This window comes from Mauremys mutica, chromosome 6 (genome assembly GCF_020497125.1).
Source record: "Mauremys mutica isolate MM-2020 ecotype Southern chromosome 6, ASM2049712v1, whole genome shotgun sequence".
Lineage (NCBI taxonomy): Eukaryota > Metazoa > Chordata > Testudines > Geoemydidae > Mauremys > Mauremys mutica.
This window is the reverse complement of record NC_059077.1, coordinates 115,580,380-115,603,543: the sequence shown is the minus strand read 5'-3', so window position 1 is coordinate 115,603,543 and position 23,164 is coordinate 115,580,380. Positions and strand designations below refer to the sequence as shown.

Genomic DNA, 23,164 nt, shown 5'->3' with positions numbered 1-23,164 from the left:
GAAAAAAATTTAAGTAGTACTTTTACACTGGAAATCAAGAATCATACATCTAAGTTATCCAGCCAGTTCCACACAGGCATATAATCTTTAGTCTGTCATTATCATCCCAATAGATTTACACAATCCATTCAACAAAACTTTAACCTCTTTAATTTTAACAAAAACTTTAATTTGGTTGTTAAATCGATATATGGTGTTGGATATATTTGGGGGATGTGTATGTTGTTCATTAAATGTATAGTATAAATTTCAACGGTAGTAAAATCTGAACATGTACCATTAATAAAATTCTTAGGAATATTACTCCAGGAAGGGAAGTTGTGTGGACGGAGGGGGGAGGGGTCTGGTAGAATAAAAAATTGCTAATATTTTTATACAATTAAATGAGAGAGCTGCATGAGGTTGTAGGGTGTCTGAATTTGTGTATGTAAATCTTAGAGTTGAATTTGTCACCAGAGCCTGATTATGTTAATTGATACTGAAGGCTTGCCTATGCAGCAAGTTAGCATGTGGCAAGCCAGGTGAATCTACAGCGCACTAGCTTACTGCACTCTGCGACTTTCAGCACGCTGCAACGGTGTCTGCATGGAGAGTTAGGGTCTGTCTACACTACCAGCACTACAATGGCACAGCAGGGGCACTGCAGCTATGCTGCTGTAAGGCTATAGTGTAGCCACTTGCTACTGTGATAGAAGAGGTTTTTCCGTCACTGAAGTAAATTCACTTCCTCGAGAGGAAGCAGCTAGGCTGATGGAAGAATTCATCTGGCAACGTAGAGTATGCCCACTCTTAAACCACTACAAACAGTACAGCTGCAGTGCTACAGCTTCAGTAGACACTTCCTATGCCAAAGAGAGGCATTTTCCTGTTGGCGTAAGTAATTCACCTTACCAAGAGGTGGTAGCTAGGTCAACAAAAGAATTCCCAGGATGCATCGGGGAAGGAGGAGGAGAGAGAGGAGAAGGAAAGAAAGAAAGTGAGCTCTGTGAAAGAGTGAGGGGAGAATAAACTTTGCCTTTGCGATTATAAAGCTTCCAAGTCTTCTTCAAAAGGGGTCCAGGTACAGAACTAACTGGCAACAAGCACAAAAGAACCACAGAGAAACAGAAATCTAACTTAACCAAGTGCCTCATGATTCCTGTTGCTGTGATCTCCTGTTGCTGCTCCCAGGAAAACTCCACGGGCCTAAAGCTGCTGCTATCTGCAAATTCTGCTTGCTGAGAAGAGAAATTTAAAGGGGCCGTGCCTATTTTTTCATAGGGCTCCCTTTTCCCAGCCAGGACATTCCTCTGCAGTTCTGACTACCCCAACTTGCTTCCACACTTATTACCATGGCACAAGTTCCGCTTCCGCTGTTCTTCATGCCAACCCCAAGAGATCCTCCACTCCCACGGGAACAACTTCACCCAGAAGTCTTACGTCAGCAAGTGTACGATTGCTATGAAACCTTCTACTTACACCCCAGAAAAGTGGAAAGCCTTACTGTTTCAATGCCTTGGTCCTGAAGGGCAGTGAATCTTCAGGCATCTGCCTCCCATTACTGATTTGCCGCAAGATATGACAAGATCCATATGATGCTGCTCTCTGAGCCCGGATGATCATTTAAATTCTCTATTAAATGCTGTTGCCAAACGCGTCAAGTTCTATTCCGATGCACAGATGCCTCACGAACCCGTCAACCACTACGTCACTATATTATGTGAGTTCAGTGCAATCTGTGAATTTTGCCAGTTTCCCAGATGAAATTATCAGAAATCAAATTGTCATGAGGATGACCAGTTTTCAGATTTGTGAATGATTCCTCATGACAAAAGGACTTACCTTGGAGAAACCACCTGATGAATGGAAAATGCCATCCACTGTTTTAAGTCACTTTCCATGACACCAGATGTCTTCCTGCCTGCAGAGGTTAATGTAGTCCAGTGCAAGACTGCAACCTGCAACATACCTAAGTCTACATCCACGTTTGCCTCCCACACACCACATTGCTACCAAAGCTACAGAAGCAGTGCACAGGTCATAAGGCAGACTTTCAAGGATGCCCTGCTAAGAAATCAGTATGCAAGAACTGCAACAAAGTTTGCTAAAATTAATAAGTCTGCCAGCAGTGTTGCATCTGGAGTCTTCACACATGAGGATGATGGTGAACTGAATCCTGATGGTGTTTGGAATGTGAGAGATCACCACACTACCAAGTGTGAGTCAATAGCCCCGAGAGGAGTACATTAGTGCATTCTGGTTCTGCTTACACTATAATTCCCAGCCACCTCTAAACTGTGCTATTTTTCAACTCCTAACTGAGTTGCATCCTCCAGAGAAATACCCCAGAGGGTATGGTGCATCTCCCAACCCCACCAATGGTCTTTTTTGCAGCTGCTCTCAAGTACAAAGGCCATAATACCCGAGGGAAAATCTACGTAGTCCAAAAGGCAATTTCTAGTTTAGGAAAGAATCATCAAAGGGATCTTCAGATGACATTAGATCTGAATAGTATAGAACCTGTCCTGCAAACTGAGGATAGGCTACAGCCAGGAATTGTCTCCAACTTTCCAGAAGTTTTCACTGATACCACAGGTGTAGCAAAAAAGTTCAAAGCACAAGATCCAGCTACAAAACAAAGTGGTGCCTGTCTAGCATAAAGTGTAAACATACCAATTGCATTGAGACAACCTCTCAATGGGGAGATTCTGAAACTATGCAAAGCAGAGATCATTGAACCAGTTGAGTCATCAGAATGAATTTCTCCCGTCATTGTTGCCAAGAAGGCTAATAGTGCTATCTGCATGTGTGTGGACTTGAGAGCACTAAACTCCAACATGTTGTGGATTGCCATCCTCTACCCAACATCAACAAAATGCTGCTCACCTTGAAGGAGGCAAGAGTCTTTACAACCCTTGATTTACCCACCGCTTACCTCCAGATCCCCTTAATGGAAGAATCCCGCAAGTACACAGCTTTCATCACTCCAGAAGGTTTGTTCCAATTCAAGCGGATGCCATTTGGGATAGTCTCTGCAGCATCCGTATTCCAGAGAATGATGCATGGGATCTTTGGAGAGACAAGGGGCGTTACTTACTTTCAAGATGACATTCTAGTTTATATACAGTGTTGTTGTAGCTCTGTTGGTCCCAGGATATTAGAGAGACAAGGTGGGTGAGGTAATATCTTTTATTGGACCAACTTCTGTTGGTGCAAGAGACAAGCTTTCAAGCTACACAGAGCTCTTCTTCAGAACAATAAAAGAAAAGCTGGATATTACCTCACCCACCTTGTCATTCTAGTGTATAGCAAAAATGTATCCAAACATGATGTCATCCTAAAATAGGTTCTAGAAAAACTTTGGCTACATAGACTTACCAACAGCAACAAGAAATGGCAATTCTGTACAATCTGACATATCTAGTACACGCATTCTCTCAGAATGGCATACAACCAAAAGAAGACCTGGCGAAAGCCATTCAGGATTCACCAGAGCCTGACAACAAGGACTAATTTCAATCCTTCTTGGGATTGCGTGAATACTACTTTATGTTTTTACAACAATTTACTATAAAAGTAGTTCCTTTGAGTCATCACCTAAAAAAGGATGTGAGCATTGAATGAGATGAAGTGTGCAAGAACAGCTTTAATGAGATAAAACATGCAATTTCCACCAGCCTGGCTCTTAGCCCTTTTGATTCTGAGAAGCAAACAATTGTCACAACAGATGCTTGAGAGTATGGTGCTGTCTTGACTCAGCTAAAAAAAATGGACAAGAAGTCACTATTGCATTTGCCTCCAGAGCCCTGACTGATCCAGAAAACTCCTATTCGGTCATTGAGAAGAAGCTCTGGCATGTTTCTGGGCAGTAAGAATGTTCAGAACTTACCCATGGGATAGGAGATTTATCTTAAGATCTGATCAAACCTCTTTCAGTTTTCTTCACCACGTGAGGCTCTGGATGAGCAGCACCAAGAATTGTCAAGTGGGCCACCAAACTAGTGGACTTTGATTTCCAGACAGTGTACCTTGCAGGTACCAAGAACATCACTGAAGACCGTCTGCCTGGCCTGCTCATATCTTATCATGAGGGTTCAATTGTGAACAGTGATGAAGAGATCATCTTTGCACAGATCTCTGCTGCAACTCAAGGAGTGATCACAGAATCAGAGTGAGCAACAGCCATGAGAGAAGACAAGGTACTTCAGGTCCTAAAGACTTATACATTCAATGGGCGGCCTTATAAGATGAGGATGACAGAACACTTGCAACCATATAAACATGCATCACAAGAACTGTCCTTGTCAATTAATGCATTTTGAGAATTGGCCATCTTGTTGTGCCTACGTGTCTGAGAGAATGATTGATCCACCTGGCACATGAAGGACATCTCAGGAGGAGTCTAACTGAAAGACAACTGTGACAAGACTTCTAATGTCAGGTTGAGGAAATAATCAAGAATTGCATGGCTTGTGCGAGTAGTTATAAGTCATGGAAAACCTTCAGCATCCCTCTCACACCAGTTGACTATCCCAACTGTCCATGAAAGAAAATGGTTCTCGATATAATGGGATCATTTGAAGAAGATCAGTCTGTTACGCAAAGGTTTGTCATAGTTATGGTAGACTATCATTCAAAGTGGTAGGAAGTTACGTTCACTGGAAAGGTTACCACTGAATTAATGATACAGTTCCTGTCATTAGTCTTCACTCACGAAGGTTTCCCAAGGAACTGGTATCTGACAGTGGAATGCAATTGACCTCTGCTGAAAAGCAACACTACCTGAGTAGCAATGGTACTGAGCACAAACAGTTTTTTTATACCATTGAGAGTCAATGAGAATGAACAAACCATAGAAAGCTTTACGCAAAACACTGTTTGCTTACAGGACCACTCCGCACTCAACAACAAGAGTATCATCCTTTGAACTGTTAAGAGGATGCAAGGCCAATGCACAACTTACTACCTGTCAAGGGCTTACACATTCTCTTTTTCAACCAAACCTTCCAATGAAACTATTCATGAATGTGTTAAGAAGAAACAAGAGAAATACAAACTGGAAGCAGATCATAAGCCAGAGGCTAAACCTCAAAAGTTTGAAACAGGAGATTTTATTCACGTAAAGCTGCCATATAGAGTCAAAGGAAGACGTTCAAGACATTCATGCCCTATGCAGATAAAAGAAATCTGAGGAGATTCTGCTCTATTTAGGGTGACCATATTTCCCTATGCTGAATATGAATCATCTGGTAAAATTACTCGTATTCAAGCGAGTTCAACAGCAATCAATTAGAACTGTGCAGAGAAATGTTGTCTCTCCCATTCTGCCTCTTGCCCTCCACTACCAAATTTAGAATTCCACTGCCCCCCAAAACATATAGGTGTGAGGTATGGAATGAGCAATAGTCAGTCCTGGATCAAAAAGCACACTCCGTGTAACAACTATGAAAAGTTCCTGATTAGAGGTGTGTCAGCTAATTTTCACTAACATATTTCTCTACCATCCTGGGACAAACTCGCATGCAGGTCTCTTGGAAGAAAACAAAAGTGTACCAATTACATTTTCCATGTTCTTTGCTCCAGAGTGCCATTTCTCTGCCACTTCTGTTTCCACATCTCTCTCCCATGTCTTCCCCAGGCTTAATGTGTTGGCAAAACTTAATTTTTATATTGCATTTTGGAAACGTTAACTGATTCACCAACACAAAATCCCTGTTGGGTGGGTATAATAAGTGTGCATTATAATCATCATTATCTCCATTTTACAGAGAAGGAAATTAAGTCACAAAACATAAGTGATTTGACCAATGCCACAAAGGAAGTAAGTGTCAGAGCTGGAATTAAAACAGAAGAGTCTCTTGTGGTCAGTCCACTAGGCATTGATGATTCTCACGCTATTGAGCTGTCTCTCCTTGTGGCAAAAGATTACATTAGATGCCAGTGAATGGAGCCAGCTCCATTTCAGGCAGCCAAGTGTGCAGAGCTGGAAGATGTAAATTCCAGATGGAGGAGACTCACCCATACTAGCTCAGATCAAGCTAAGTGTAGCCATGACAGCACAAGCAGCAGGAGGGGATCATAGTTGGGACAGCCAGCCATACTCAGATGGGATCATACTCAGGGCAGCTAACCCCTGCCTCTATGGCTTCATTTCTATTTTTAGTGCACCAGCTCAATCAGAGCTAGTGCGGATATGTCTCCTCAAGCTGGAACCTACACCCTCCCACTCTAGTCTAGGCAGACCCAGGGTCTCTGCAAGCCTCAAAGTTTGTATCTATGAGGAAAAGCTGGGTCACCTTCCATTTTACCTATAATAAGTCCAATTCAAATTCCGACCCAATTACAGGCACATTACCCATTCCAGCAAAGTGAGCATAAAGAAAGTCTACAGAAAAATGTTTGGCTTGGTTTACAGCACAGAATCATTCCATGTCATGGACACCTCATAGCTGTCTCTAAAACTGCACAAGTTCAAAAATTACATGGGTTTTTTCAAATCCAGTCTGTATGTTAAATTTCAGACCGCCATGTGGAAGCACACACAGCATACAAGTGCATTTTATACTTGGATGATATGAAATTAAAACAAAGAGTTGAATAGTATCCCTTCAAATTGTTAATGCAAATAAATTAAATCCAGTGAAAACTCAGATCTATGGGAAAAAGATGCTAGGATATATAGCAGGTACAGGCTACAGCTGCTATAGGTAAGGTTATAAAAGAATATCAATTGTATCCCACTTTTTCACATTTTATCCCAAAACATTTGCCTTTTGGACTGAAATTTTCCACATTTACTCTCTGAGCAAAGGTGAGACTATCTATGCACCTAGCTTATAGTCATTTCGTCTAAACCTCCCTATTCAGAACAGCACTTAAACACATTCTTAAGTCCCATAGACATCACTTTAACACGCTTAACTTTGCACATGTGGTTAGCTTTAAACATGTGCTTAAGTACTCTTCTGAATAAGGATGGACTTAAGCACTGCTTACATACTTTCCTGAACTGGCACCCAGAGACCATCTTTGGAGGGGGACTAGTATCAGTGGCATATCTCAGAGGGATAAAGCTGAAGACATGTCTAAGAAAAAACAACACAGGCCACCAATGAGAGAGCAGGCGGAGAACACAAATGCAGACGTGCCATTTATATATTTGCTGCAATAGCAAAGGATTTAAAGAACAGGAGTAAAAATTATTTTCACAAAAATAATGTGGGGCTTTCCCATAACTTTTGCAGCCACTTTTGGCTTTCCAGCTCAGCACCTCTGTTTCTATTTATTAAAGGGACATTGTTAGGTTAATAGAAGTTACATTATAAAAATTAATTTCCTCTGCACTTCTATAGCACTGCTCTTTCACAGAACTCCAAGCACTTTACAGACATTAATAGATTACTCCTCTCAATATCCCTGAGAAATAGACAAGAATGATTCCGTTTTACAGCTAGGAGAAATCAGGGTCAGATACTTGGGGCTTGTCATCTCTGCAACGTTAACTAGACTAGTGGTGCCTTTAACTTGGGTCCTGTCCTATGCAAAAGGTCTTAAATCAAGTGCATTGGTGCTTTTAATTCAAGTTAGCTGGCCTGTCAAAGGATATACCAAGGCAGTCAATAGGTGAACTGCAATCAAATCCAGACCACCAGATGCTTTTAACCGGACCATGACATTTTTACTTATTATTATTATATTAATTTTCTCTGGAGGCTGGACTTTGACTATACTTTGACCAAGAAATGTGGACCTTGACAAAAAACAATTGATTACCCTGATCTAGGTTAAAGCTGGAGATAGCACATCTCATAAGCGGTTAGCAACTCTGCAGTGTGGACACAGACTAGTTCCACTCAAGGGCTGCTAGTCCTCCAATGCTTTCCCACAATTCCTTCCATGAGCCCAGAAAGGGAAAGAATTCATAGAGCAGCTCAGCTTACTGCAATGCAACCCCAAAAGTCTTGGGGTACACCTACACTTTGAGCTGTAATTTCCAGCTCAAGGAGACATACCTGTGCTACATTTGATTAAGCGGGTGCAATAAAAATAGAGGTGTAGCCACTGTGGCAGGAGGAGCAGCTAACTGCCCCGAGAAGGATTACCTCTGAGACCCTAGGTATGTTACTTGGATACCAGCTAGCCCCTCCGCCATGTGCACCACCACGGCTACTCATCTATTTTTAGCGTGCTAGCTTAGTCTGAGCTCACTAGAGTATGTCTCCTCCAGCTGGCAATCACACCTGAGCTCAAAAAGTGTAGATGTACCCTTAGTACCACATATGGATGCATACAGTGCAAGCGTAGACACAGCAACTTGAGTGTTATTTTGCAGTGTAGCCACTCTCACATGAGCTAGGCTAACTTGAGAGGAGCAACTTGAGTGTGGGTAACTAGAGTTTACTCTGTACTGAGGACATACACTAAGTGTCTCGTTCACGGTCGCACACAAGTCGGTGAAAAAAATCACTTAAACAACTCAGACGCTTGAGTCATAGTTAGCTACTCTACCCACGAAATCACACTCCTCTGGAAATACAATTCCTGAGATCATAAAAACTAGGAGAATTTTAAATAACTATTTAATTTTCACTATTTATGCTGTTTGAATACTTTATTTGACTCAGTTTGGACAAAACAGAGTGATCAGTTTGGCTTTTTCACACTGTATCTAGTCAGTTTCAGTGGCCGTTTCTCATGTACTAGCAAGAGACTAAGATACAGGGATTTGGGTTTCAGACACTGCCGAGGATGTTTAAATCCATAAAAGTACATCAGTAAGGTTAAGATTTTGTCTCCGTTATTTTTAGTAAAAGTCACGGACGGGTTGTGGGCAATAAACAAAAATTCACGGAAGCCTGTGATCTGTCTGTGACTTTTACTAAAAATAACTAAGGGCTGAAAGGGAGCAGGAAGGAGAGAATGACAGCGCTAGGCCACCCTGTGGCAGATTGGAGCTCTGGCCCCACCACCCCTGGCTCAGGGCTGAAGATGTAGAAAATGTCATGGAGGTCTCTGAAAGTCACGGAACCCGTGACCTCAGTGACAAAATCTTATCCTTATGTATCATAAATCAAAGCTTTTAATAATGGTTATGGACATTTAAAAAAAATCCATTTCCTGACAATATTTGTTGTTATTTACGGTAGTTCGTGGAGGCATCAACGAGGATAGGCCATATATATACTATATACAATAAATGACAAATACGACCCAAAAGAGCTTACAATCGAAGTCCCTGATCTTGCAAAGATTAACCTCCATGCTTAATTTTACACATGTGAATAGCCATATTGAAATTATTGGGATTACTCACGTTCATAAAGTTAAGCATGTGCATAGGTCTTAGCAGAATCAGGGCCTGAAAGACAAGACATAAGAGGTGGAAGAGAAAAGTTGGAAGATTGTATTGAAATATCGTATTGTATTTGTTGCACTAACTAGCAGTATGTACGATTATTAGCCGAGTGGTGGCAGCTGTCAGTTGTGGTAGCCTATGAATTTTTGCATTTGCAGACCTTTTAAAAAATAACATCCTAAATCTATGGTCAAATTGACAGTACCTGACATTATCATCTTTTTTAAAATTACTGCTGTTTGTTTACATGCCAACATGCCCGAAAGCATGTGGGACTGGTGCTTTAAAATGATTCCAAGTTTAAGATGAAGGTGTAAGTCATTATGAAGCTACAAATTGAAACAGTTTTTTTTTTATTACTTTTTCATTTTTAGTTGTGATGTCAGCTTAGATTAGTAATTTGTTACATGATCAAAGTTGTTGCTTTTTCTTTTTAATTGCCCTACCATTTTAATCCAACACTGAAAATATTCAGTTAATCACATCAGGTCTAATTCAAAACTGCTCCTGGAACAGGTGCTGCACAGCAGCAGAGAAAGCATTTCCGTTTAATTGACTAATAAATATTTTCTAATTGACTCTACTTCTCCTTGGCATTACAATGTAAGAACATATCCAAGTAAAATAAAAATCAACAAAAATTGCTGCAGAATTCCATGGATTTTGAATCAGACCATCACAAAAGTCAGTTTTTTGGTAGATTTCTGTTGCCCCAGCCTTTTGCTAAGAAGTTACTGGTTAAAGTTGGACCTGGAAAGTGGGAGAGTAGAAAATAATTAAGGCTTTTGATATATGGTATTGATCATTGAAGAGGACATCAACAACTTGAAATCTAATCAATTTTAAAAGATGAGTTGTAAAGTGGTTTCAGGTACTACACTTGCCCTTTTTTGTGAATTTACAGTCAATTGTTCCTATTTTAAAAAATGTTTTTCTCTCACCTGTTGCTGTATGAAAGACTCACAGACAACAGGGGAAACTCACTGATTTACTAATTCAACAGGGTTAAAAATGGAACTGAGCACATAAAAAGAGCTGTCAAATGCAGGACATAAACAAACTGGGGGTAGGGGGTAGCAGAGAGCGACTGTTTTTCCCCCCTCTAATTTCCTTCAGTTTAGGTGTTATTTATAACTGTAGGTTAAAAAAAAAATCAGACAGATTTTTAAGACAATAACTCTTCAGTTCATATCATAGAAAAGAAAAAGCAATGAGTGAATATTTCCTATCGGGAAAGATCACAGAATTAAACCTAAAATATTGTTGGGCCCAATCCTGCAAATTCCTACTCACATGAGAACCTTTGCTCCTGTAAAGGTTTCCACTGGAAGGGTGCCAGACAACAGACACAGGGGAAAGTAACAGAGAAGAGGACTGGATAAAGGAAAGAACTGTTCAGCAATGCAAACAACATGGAATTTTGATAACTGGTGGCCTGGGAAATGAGGGACCATTTATTATAGCCAATGAGAGCAGCACAGTGAAGATACTAAATAACTTATTGCCTTGCAAATGTAATGTCAAACTTGAGAGAGGTACACAAGCTTGAGCAAAATGCAGTACAGTTTTTAGATTTATTCTTTTCACCAAAGACTTTTCAAATAGGACCAGTGTATAACTGTCTATAACATTCATTCATATTGAAACATCCCTTTATATCTATGTATTACTGTGGATAGAATGCAATAAATTCCCACAAGGTAGAAAGCTTCCATTTTTCATTTCCATTTTCCTTTTGATAGTTTGTGTTTGGAACAGTCATATAAACAAGACTTTATTTATTTATTTCAGGACTCCGATTTACTAAACAAGAAAATGTACATAATAACTAGCCAACCAAGGGCCTCATTATGGAATCCAAGCAGTATATTTGTTACCTAGGAAACAAACTAGAGGACTGGTACACTGTAATTTCTGTCTTGAGACAGAATTCTCCAGTCCTGCGGGTAAATAAAGTTCATAAATCAACAAATCAGCACCAAGGTCAAATAATTTAAGATGAAGCGGTCATTCTCCATGGGTCTTTTTAAAAGACAGAACTCTTTCAAGTTGCTTTGGGCTACTATGCAGATACATTAAGAAAACATGTAACTTAAGTTTTTGTTTTATTTAAAATATTTGTCATTACAAACGTGAACTGTGTAAAACTGTCTAGAATTCATGCTCATTTACCTTTTCTTCCCTATTCACATCTCTCTACTTTGTTTTGCAAAAAAAATCTATAAGTGATAGCATTTGAAAGCAAAGCCTTGCACTCAGTTTGAATTATCACTTGAATTATCAGATGCATAATAATCCTAGAGAGGATTAATTTCCATATATGTTTCTTTGAAGTCCTTTACAAACACTAGTTAATCTTCACAACACCCTTGTGAATTGGGTAAGTAAGTAGTAGTATCCCCATTTCACAGATGAAGGAAACTGAGTGACTCGCCCAAAGGGTAAAAGAGAATCAGTGCCAAAACTGTATTAGAATCTTTCTAGTTCCCTTTGGTGTGTTCAAAGCAACAGACCACAGACAACCATCTACAGCAAAGCTAACAAGCAAGCTGCAAGGTTAAAAGGCATATTGGACATACCAAACAATCATATTACTGTAACTCTCTGGTTTTCAACTCAGTTAAAATTAGTCACAACACTGCTCATTTAAAACATTCAACTAACCTAACATCAAGATGAGATTTAAGGCACACTTTAATGAAGATTTATTTGATAACTGTCAAAGGTGAAAGGCTAACAAAGTAAACTGAATTTTAGCGCTCTGTAAACACAGCCACAGTGAGCCATTATTTTGGAACTATACAAAAAAGTATACAGCATTTCCTCCTCTAAGAATTCAAATTCAGGGAACTTCTTAGTGTATGCACATTGGAAGCTACAGTATTAACATGTAGAATGCATTAATTGCAAGAGCATACAGGAGAAGATTAAAAGAGAGAAAGTTAACTATATATCTGCACAATAAAAATCAGCCTATCAATAGTAACCAAATAAAAAATGTTAAAGATGATAGAAAGGTGTTACTGTTTGTCAGCAAAAATGTGTTTACCTTGCAGAAATTCAGCTATTCTAAACAGAAAACAAAGAAGGTCTGTGTAATGCTGTTTAACTGAGAACTGGTTTTCTGTCACTGTTACAAAGAATAACTACACTACATATCTCAGAAGAGCCTTAAACTGCACATAACTTAACACAATCCATTATCCCCCTGAACACTTTCTGTTAATATTTAGTTTATACAATATCTCTTTGTTAAGTCTTATCTCTACTGCTGGCAGGGTGTAAAGTATGTAAACAACCCATTCAATTTGTTAGTTTACTTTTTATAACACTTCAAAGGGCTGATAAACTTTAGCACAACATTGAAAAATATATTTTGCTTAAAGTTAAAAATAAGGAGGAGGCAGTCCTGGGTTTTAATCCAAGTTGAGTGGCAGATTCATTGTAGGAGCCTGAGGAAGTTACAGGACTGGTTGTACTTTTGGCTTAAGAGTAACTGTAAAGTTAGGAAAAAGAAGGGTTTAGGTGATTTAAAAAAAAAAAAAGAAGACGATCTTACACCCCAGTCAACATTTTCAGGATATTTTTCTTTTAAATCTCAAAAATAAATAAATTAAATAAATAAAACCTAAGCACAATGAATGTCAAAGGGACGCGATTATTTTGCACATTCTTGTATATATTAGGAAGTACACTAAGGGCTTGCTCCTGCTCCCATAAAAATCAATAGAAAAACTCCAATTAAGCTTAATGATGCAGGATCAAACCCTATGTACAATTCTAACTATACGGCACAACTAATGTTGATAATATGGGGTGGGGGCGGGGCAAGCATCCTATAATAAAAATTCTACTATTGAAATCAAACCTATATTGCAGATTTTATTTGTACCCATTGAATTGCCTATTGTCACTAATCACTCAGCTTGATTTTTTTTTTAGGAAATAACATTAATTTTAATTTAGTATTATTTAATATCCAGCTGAGTAACAAGTGCTATTTATAACCATTAACCCCAGGGAGGGAGGTGAGTTTTAACATATCATACTAGTTCTTTCTGATGGGAAGAGAGTCTGCTTTTAACTGCTGAAATTAAACCATAGAAGGCTCAATATCTCTTTCCACTACAACATGTTTCTTTATTTTCCTTTGCTCGAGTGTCTTTCTGTACTTGTTTTACAATGCTCTGGTTTCCTCCCTCACTCCTGATTTGTCTTTCTGACAAGCCAGGTTCAAGATGGGTTATGGTTTTAAATGCTTCTACTGCTTATTCATTACCAACAATTGCATCTTTTGCTTTTCCTGCAATAATCATTCACGAGAGACGCTTCCAACGTTTGATATACAAAACTTACTACAAAAATCACATTTATTGTAAAAGATCCTGCTTCTCAATACATGGGGGGTGGGGAAGATTAAGCTATTTAAAGGTTGTGTCCACACAACCATACTTGCAGCTGCGAAGCTATACTAAAAGGGGATGGAGGGTTGATCAGAGTCTGAACAACAACAGCTAAATCCAGTTCATCCTCTAATCGTTTCTGCATATGTTCAAGGTACCACAATCAGCATCAAGCTATTTACCTAAACGCACTACAGCTCTAGAGAGAAACTCTGTTTGCCCTATAAAAACAGGTCCAGGCTTTCCCCTACTACACAGATACCTCAGCCTCTGTCTCTAAAGATGTACCGATAACACTTCACTACACTTTTGCTTAAATAAGCCACCTATGTAAACATGTCAGGTGGGGAGAGGTTGGGGGCGGGGTATTGTACATCCCAAATCCTAAAAGCAATGGCAAAAATAATGCAGAACTTTTGTTTCCAGGAGTGCGTTAAAAACAAAGAAATAAACTAGATCCCAGCCATCCAAAATGCAGAGACACCCCCCCGCGCTGGAATCTGAACTGTGCAATAACCTAACAGCTCAGCTCCTGCAGCCTCTCGCCAGTGCTGCCAGCCAAGCCCACCCCTGGGTGGGGGGCTTCCTTGATGTCTTTGATAGCAAACCCCAGCCCCTGTGCGCAGCCTCGCGGACAGAGACAGAGACAGAGACACCTCCTCCTCCTCCCCCGTTAGAAACAATAAATAACGCAGCGAGCAGCAAACAAGAGCCAGCGGCCCCTTCCCTTCCCGCCCCCGGCCGGCCGGCGCTGCCCCGCAGCACCCGCCGCTCGGGGAGTGGGAAACTCTCCCTCCTGCTCGCTCGGCCCGCTGGGGGCCGGGGAGGCAGAGCGCGGGGCGGCTTCTCGCGGGAAGGAGTCGAAGTGAAAAGGGAAATCAACCCATTCTGCCCCTCTGTCTGAACCGATCTCACACACAGAGAGGGTCTGTCCCCCCTACACACACCCCTCTCCACACAACCATTCCTCCTCCCCAACACACACACACACACATCCCTCTCCACACAACCATTCCTCCTCCCCAACACACACACCCCTCTCCACACAACCATTCCTCCTTCCCAACACACACACACACCTCTCCACACAACCATTCCTCCTTCCCAACACACACACACACACCCCTCTCCACACAACCATTCCTCCTTCCCAACACACACACACACACACCCCTCTCCACACAACCATTCCTCCTTCCCAACACACACACACCCCTCTCCACACAACCATTCCTCACACACACACACACACACCCCTCTCCACACAACCATTCCTCCTCCCCAACACACACACACCCCTCTCCACACAACCATTCCTCCTCCCACACACACACACACCCCTCTCCACACAACCATTCCTCCTCCCCAACACACCCACCCCTCTCCACACAACCATTCCTCCTCCCCAACACACACCCACACACCCCTCTCCACACAACCATTCCTCCTCCCCAACACACACACACACACCCCTCTCCACACAACCATTCCTCCTCCCCAACACACACACCCCTCTCCACACAACCATTCCTACACTCACACACCGCTCTCCACACAACCATTCCTCCTCCCCTACACACACACCCCTCTCCACACAACCATTCCTCCTCCCCAACACACACACCCCTCTCCACACAACCATTCCTCCTCCCCAACACACACCCCTCTCCACACAACCATTCCTCCTCCCCAACACACACACCCCTCTCCACACAACCATTCCTCCTCCCCAACACACACACACACCCCTCTCCACATAACCATTCCTCCTCCCCAACACACACACACACTCCTCTCCACGCAGCCATTCCTCTCCAACACACACACTCCTCTCCACGCAGCCATTCCTCTCCAACACATACCTCTCTCCACACAGCCATTCCTCCCCATCACACAAACACATACATACACACCCCTCTCCACACAGCCATTCCTCCCCAACACACACACATACCACACCTCTCCACACAACCATTCCTCTCCAACACACACACATACCACACCTCTCCACACAACCATTCCTCTCCAACACACACACATACCACACCTCTCCACACAGCCATTCTTCCCCAGCACACATACACACCCCTCTCCACACAACCATTCTTCCCCAACGCACTCATCCCTCTCCACATAAACATTCCTCCCCAATATAGTCCTTTCCCTCCACAAGCCATACCACACACACACATAGCCTCCCCAACACAATCTCTTCTCCTCACAACCCCATGCCACCCTCTCAACACACACACACACAGACACCCTTTCCACTCAACCATTCCTCCCCAACACACACACACCCCTCTCCACACAACCATTCCTCCCCAACACACACACACACACACACACACCCCTCTCCACACAACCATTCCTCCCCAACATACACACACACCTTTTTTTTAAACCACACACACCTCTATACACAGCCAACCCCCTCCCAATACACACCTCACAGCCCAAGAGCTCCCCCCACATAACACACCACCATCCAGACAGGGGCAGAAAAAACTAGGGGATAGGAGGAAAGGTGGGTTCAGCTGATTCATTCATGCCCTAAAAACTTTGTTAAAAAACAAACAAACAAACAAGCCCTGATCTCTACTAAGTTATCTAGGGTTGACTCATCTGAATCATTTGGTTGATGCTCTCCTGACCCTCCTCCACTTACCCCCAACACACACACACACACAGTACGTAACTTCTCTCACCTATACCTCTCTCCGCCATTCAATAACCATCCCATCTCCCCCCTCATCCTCCAACACAAAAGAGAGTCTCTGTGTGCATATGCACACACACAGATCTCCATCCCCCCCCCCCACACTTCCTAACTGCCCCTACACAGAGAGAGGGACACTGAGTCTAGAGCCACACAGCTTTCATAAGCACCCTCCTTCCCCTACACACAAAGAGAGACACTGTATGTACCCCCCCACACACACCCACACCCTGCTGTCCCCCCCCCCCAGCGGTCACCTACCTGCAGGTGTCTGTCCATAGGAATGCGGGGCGGGGGAGGCTGTGGTCTATTCCCTGTATTGCCTGGGGCGGGCAGGGTGATATGGTGAGGGGGTGGCTGTGGGGAGGGGAAAGTGTCTCCCATCCCCCGGTCACTGGCTTCTCTCTGTGTCCTCCTCCACCCCCCCACCGGGTGTGTGTGCGTGCGCCAGGCTCCCCTCCGCCTCCGCCCGCGGATATTCAATGCTCAGGGAGAGAGACACACACAGAGAGCTCGTATCAGCTACCGGAAATCGAAGCCCTGGTCATAAATATACCACAGGAAGTGTGCAATAACACACACACACACACACACACACAGAGCGCTGCCCTCGCCCTCCCGCTGCCAGCCCGGACTCTGCCTGCAGATGGGGGTGGGGTGGAGAAAGGGGGTTGCTCAGCAGAATAATATTCTGTGTATCTCCAGCTCCAGAGAGGTGCTAGCTAGAAATCCGCATTCCACACAGCTGTGGCACACAGACACTATACCTATGTACACTAGAAATTATAGTGCCTGCCCTAGTGTATAGATTGCTGTGCAGACGTAATATAGACCCACTGGACATGGGTATACGCGCATATAGCTTAATAATGTCTTTATAGACACACACATGCATCCTATGAATAATATAACACAGCTTGTGTATAGTATAGCAGCATGTATAGACCCACACACTAAACGCACATATAGCATGTGTGTATAGATACGCATATCCAGGATCTATACACACGATGTGTTATATACTACCTATACACACACACACACACACAGTACACATGCATAGCTGTAGTGTCTGTGTGTATACATCTACACATATACAGGATTTTATATTACACACACACACGGGTTGTAAAGGACAATTGGACTGAAGGAGCTTTTAAAACCCGCTCTCCGAAATTGTGAATTTCACTGAAATGCAAACATTCCCCATCCCTCAGTCGGAGCCAGCCAGGAATGAACCCCCCCCATCCCCAATGAGCTGCCATTTAATGTTATTTTATATTTCTATTGTAAATATTGAATCATGCGATATGTATCGCTAATTGGGGAATTTACAAGTGCTACTTAAAATGGGCTCCTAACAGCTAATTCCACCCTCCCCGCCCCGGAAAACACCCCCCCAGCCCCTCTCGAATGTATTATTTTTAGACGGGGAGGGGGGACAAAGAGAGGTGAAAGCAGCTTGCATTTGGCGCTGGCTGTGATTGCTTTGTGCAGAAATTCCCCCTCCCCTCTGCCAGCCAGAGGGCTGTGGTGGTTAATATCTCATCCAGGAGGGAGAAAGATGGAGGAGCTGGAGGGAGAGGGAGGGAGCCTGTTATTCAATGGCGAGGCAATAAACAGCACTTTAAACACAATCTCAAGCAAATACCCGCCTTAGGACATCTGTGAAACCTCTTCCCTTCCTCTGGGTCCAAGGAGAAGCAGCAGGGAACTCACCGCGGGAGACACATCTGTGCCTCACTCTTATTAAATTAAAGCAGCTCTGGCCATATTCTTTGCGGTTTTTATTTGGGAGATGGGGGGGGGGTGGTAAACAGGAATTAATTAAAGTGCTGGGCTACTTCTCTCTCCCCAGTTGTTTCATGAGGCAGTGCTGCTGCTTGGTGGAGCTGCTGGAAATTGCACAGGAATCCTTCCCCCTCCTGGCTTTGGCCGTGGGAGAGTAAACGCTGGTGTTAAACTAAAGGAAAGAGTCTGAAGGGAAAGAAAGGAGAGGGAAGAGAGGTGTGTGTGTGTGTGAGCCTTTAAAAAAACGACAGTAGTTTTGACATGTGTTAGCTCCCAAGCGCTAACCTTCACATTTTCCTTGACCAAATAGCATATGTTAAAGCTAAAGCTGCCTTGGCTACTCTAACCTGTTAAAAATACACCTTTTCCCTAGAGAAGACCAGGCCAGTGACTGTGAGTGAGTGAGAGAGAAGCAGCATTTACTATTGCAGGCAAAGATGTAAACATGTATTTAACCAACATTTCTCAGACTTCTTTGAATACCTCTGCTAGATTACTGTTCTCTGACCCCAGACCTAGCAACGCACACCTGGTCCTAAATTGTGTGTGCACATGCTTAACTTCAAGCAAATGAGTAGAGCCACTGAAGTCATTTGGACTACTCCTGTGCTTAAAGTTAAGCATGTGCTTAAGTGCTATGCTGAATCAGAATGAGGTTAGCAACTGTAAGTGGATCCTGTGAATTCTAAACCCTGCTCTGGAAAACCAACTCGGGATAGTATATGGTCCTGTCCAGTTCTGTATTTGAAAATCATGTACAGCTACATGGAGTATCATTCAAACACAGGGGGCTTTAATCCAACCACATATGTATAGTATTTTTAAAAAAGAAAATATAAAAAAACCCTAAAAAACAAGGAATGAAATAAAAAAACAAGATTATTGCTGAAATTTTGAATGGATAAACATCAAGAATGCCAAAGTTAAGGAGCCTGATTCTCAGCTGGTGTAAATTGCAATCATTCCAATGGAGTTAAGTTGATTTATACCAGCTCAGGTTTTGGTCCATAGTTCCCACAGCAGCTGCTACTTGGCCATTGTATGTGTATATAAATATATTATTATTTAACATTTGTACATAGTACCATGAGTGCAAAGATGAGTGTGTGAGTGCATGACGTGTATGCACATATATATGCATACATGTACGCACATATATATGCATACATGTACATAACACTATATATAGTAACAAAAATACTCCATATATGCAAGAAGCCAAATGATGTTTGCTGTGGAAACCAAATAATTGAATTTCCTGACTTGTGTGCATCACAGTTTCAGGTTAATTGCACCTCTGTTTCCCCTGCCATGGTCCCCCAAGGACACTTAAAGGTTTCTGACTTCCAGCCATCACCTTGTTTTGGTGGAGACCTGTGTCCCACTCCCTCCTGACCAGGGTTTTAAGGCTGCACAGCTCTCAGTGATATCTCTAGCAAGTCCATCTGCCTAAAAGTCCACCGCCTGCACTTCACTTTCTCTCTGAGGGCTATGACCAGAGTATTGCCAGCAGTTACAAGTTACAACCACACAGCTTCTTCTAAGCAAGCACATTTATTCTTAAGTTAGATGCTTTACAGAGAAAAACAATAAAAGAACCTACACCATACTTACCAGTGGTTACCCCCAACTCCAATATAGGGCTTTGGTAGGTGTCAGTCTTTCAAACCCCACAGCTGGGTTTTCCCCATGGTTACAAGTTCATAACTCTCTCAGATTCAGAACCAGAACAATCATGAATAGCCCAGTCTTTTTTTTATATAGCATGGGCCCTTGATCTTGGACTCATGTAACAGGTAATCAGCAGACAATGGCTTACTCCTCAGCGCATAGCTTCCAGTGTTTAATTTGTAATGAGAGAGATGCCAGGGCTCAAGCTGGGTGGCCAGAGAGTGGCAGCTGTTGGTGGGGGCCCAGCTCTGAAAGCAGAGCTGCCACTGCAGCAACGCAGAAGTAGGGGTGGCATGGTATGGGGTATTGCCACCCTTACTTCTGTGCTGCTGCTGGCAGTGATGCTGCCTTCAGAGCTCGCTGGCCAGAGCGCGGCAGCTGCTGGCTGAGAGCTCAGAGGTGCCCAGACTATGAACTGCCAAGGCTAGAGGTGCTGGAGCTCAGCTCCGACCAGCTCCGGCACAAATTAAGCATTGCTAGCTTCAAAATGCTGGATTTTTGCATAACCGGAGATAGAAAGTTTGCATTCTCCTCCCCCTAGATATTCCCCAGCAAAACCACTTAATGCGTTTTGTTCCAAGAGTTTATTCTTGTCTAGCACATTGTTCAGTATGGCCCTTTGAACGCCCAGGTCTCACATCTGCCACAACAAGTTCATACCAATGTTTAGATCAGGAACAAGAATGAAGGTTGTAAGACAGTTTAAGCTTAAATTATTTATCCAAAAGTCTCTTATTTGTCTGCTGGTCTCTGGCAAACACAGTTTGAAAAAGAATATGCAAGCCTCCCCAGGAGGCATGGTATCTCTCTGGAGGTCTTATAACCTGTGTGATTAGCCTTAATCATTCCCAACTGTTTTAATTACCTGGCAGAGCCCTGGTAACCCTCCCCACACGCAGTGCATACAATCCATGGCCCACAATAATACATAAACCATTTACATACTTAATACAATATAGTTTCCCAAATATATTGCAAGAAGTTGCTCTGTCACAGTGTGTAATGAAAAATCTCACATGTAACATGACACTGATAGGTTTTTTGCATTTAATTATAAATAACTGAACATGCACTTTGCATTATTATCTCAGTGTGTTTGGTTTCTCCTGCAATGAACAGGACTCTTGCCAAACTGAATTCTCTTTACTGTTCCACTCTTGAGTTGGGATTTCCTCCCTTCTCCATTGTGTCACTCCAGAGGGAGAAAGGGACAGGTGCTGCTGGAAAAAAGAACTGGCTGCCCTGTACCCAGTGCTTTCTTCTTCTTGTCTTCCTTGTGCCAACTTTCAGTAAATTTGAATGGGCTAACATGTTACTAGCTTCAGTGGCAATATTGCTTAAACAACAGTGTAATAGATGCAATCTGGTAGCATATTAATGCCAAAACAATGCTCTTTCCAGGATTGACTTTGATGTAGGGCTGCTAATTTGATCATAAAGTTAATCTTGTTAATCTGTTTTTATTTACAGTAAGAAGTTACCATCCTGTTACTACAATTCTACACAATCCTTTAAATCTTTAAAAGTCAAAGTCACAATCCTGCAATCCTTGCACATGGAAGAAGTCCTTATTGAAGGGAATAAGCCTTGAGTAATAATGAGCAATCATGTAAGGGCTGCAGGATTGGGTCCCAAAGAATCTCTCTTCTTTCATAATCTCTTATTTTTAGTGCCTTGACCTGTCACTTCCCCTCAATATCAGAATTATCCAGGACTTGTAATCTGGAGTAAATGTGTTTGTGATGTGTGGGGTGAAATCCAAGCCCCACTGAAGTCAATGGGAGTGTTGCCATTTACTTGAAAGGGGCCAGGATTTCACCTGTGGAACAGAACTTTTTACAATACATACCTCATATATCTAGTTACACCCTCAGCAGCAAAATGAAAGAGAAATTCCCAAAGCCATTAACAGCAACCTGATAGCAGCCCCCCATCCCTTTCTCCTCCTCCTAACATGCGGAGCTGTGAGACATCTAAATATTATCTGCTGGAGCAATACAATTTAGGAAGTAATATATGCCAATAAAATCAAAGTGACTAACATTTAGCACTATCCTATATCTATTGCCTTTTCTTTCCCATTTCTAGTGCCTGCTTTTTTCTCCCTCTTCCTTTCTATTTTTTTCTTTCCCTGTTGTTTATCTTCTTTCTCATTACTCAATTTTATTTGGTCATAGGCCAAAACAGCACCCATCCCCCACTTGGTTTTTCTTTCAGCCCCTTCTTGGTAATTGGTGATGGCCACAGGCAAAAACTGTGTGCACACTCATTAATTAAGGAGAGGTTTGAAAATGCTTCTCAAAGCTCTGACGTAGTTGCTTCCACCCTATTATCAGCATGTTGTACATAGGCCTGTAATTGTATCAGAGGCTTCTGGTTCACATCATACACACTACAGAAGAGCCCAACTAGCTTAATAATGTCACCATCAGGTCAGCACTGAATTACAATTTCAGATGAAGAGTATTCATGAGCGGCTTATATTAATAACTATTCTTGAAGCATGATTGCACAGTGTGCTTTTCTTTCCATTGCAGTGGAACCCTGCCCTCAATGAAGGATAATTGCATACTGCTGCTACCAGGTAATGGAGTTACTTCTTTAGCTCAAGTGGTAGAGGTCAGTGCCTGGTGTTGAAGGTCCTATGTGTAACTCTACTGATGAGCTGTGCTATGAGTTACGTTCTTACTAGTAATTTTTTCCCCTCACATTGTTTAATTCAGTTTGTTTAAAATGCATCCAGCCAGAGCGCTGGGTGAACATAAAAACAGTGAGCCCGATTCTGTCAGATGCTAAGCACCTCTCACTGTTTGGTGTGTGCCCTGGAGAGAAGAGGCATAATCTTATAGTTAAGGCAGTAGACAGGGAAGGAAGCGAGCTGAGTGCTATTCCAACCTCTACCACAGACTTTCTTGTGAAACCTCAGACAAGTCATTTAACTTCTCAGTTTCCCTATGTGTAATAATCATACTTCCTAGTCTCACATGAGAAGGGTGTTGTGAGGATGAAGGTGTATTAGAAGTGAGGCACCAAAGATCCTGTGGAGAAGAGTACCACAGAACACCTAGTAAGAGGTCTCACTGTAGTCAGTGGGAGCTCCATGCTGTGATATACCAGGGTGCAAGCCAGACCAGTAGGAGGCTGTGTCATCCCTGCTCTGTAACCTAGGGTACCTTGCAATGTCTTGCTGCAACCTGGACTGCTCACAAACAGCCACCAGCATGCAGGCTATTCCCATATGTTTGT

General features: G+C 42.4%; 1 protein-coding gene across 7 annotated transcripts in view; it reads right to left on the bottom strand.

Annotated features, from left to right (window-relative positions):
• KIAA1958 (KIAA1958 ortholog) overlaps nt 1–18,226 on the bottom strand; it is a 125,380-nt gene extending 107,154 nt beyond the window's left edge. The window contains exons 1-2 of one of the 7 annotated variants that reach the window (XM_045021510.1): nt 18,108–18,226; nt 2,915–3,048 (exon numbers count right to left, since the gene is read on the bottom strand). The gene's annotated coding sequence lies outside the window, so the exon portion shown is untranslated. Of the gene's footprint in view, nt 1–2,914; nt 3,049–5,539; nt 5,640–9,292; nt 9,424–16,717; nt 16,950–18,107 lie in introns of those variants that run through there. The other 6 variants (XM_045021515.1, XM_045021509.1, XM_045021511.1 and 3 more) reach the window with 6 other exon arrangements.
• Nucleotides 18,227–23,164: the final 4,938 nt, after the last annotated feature.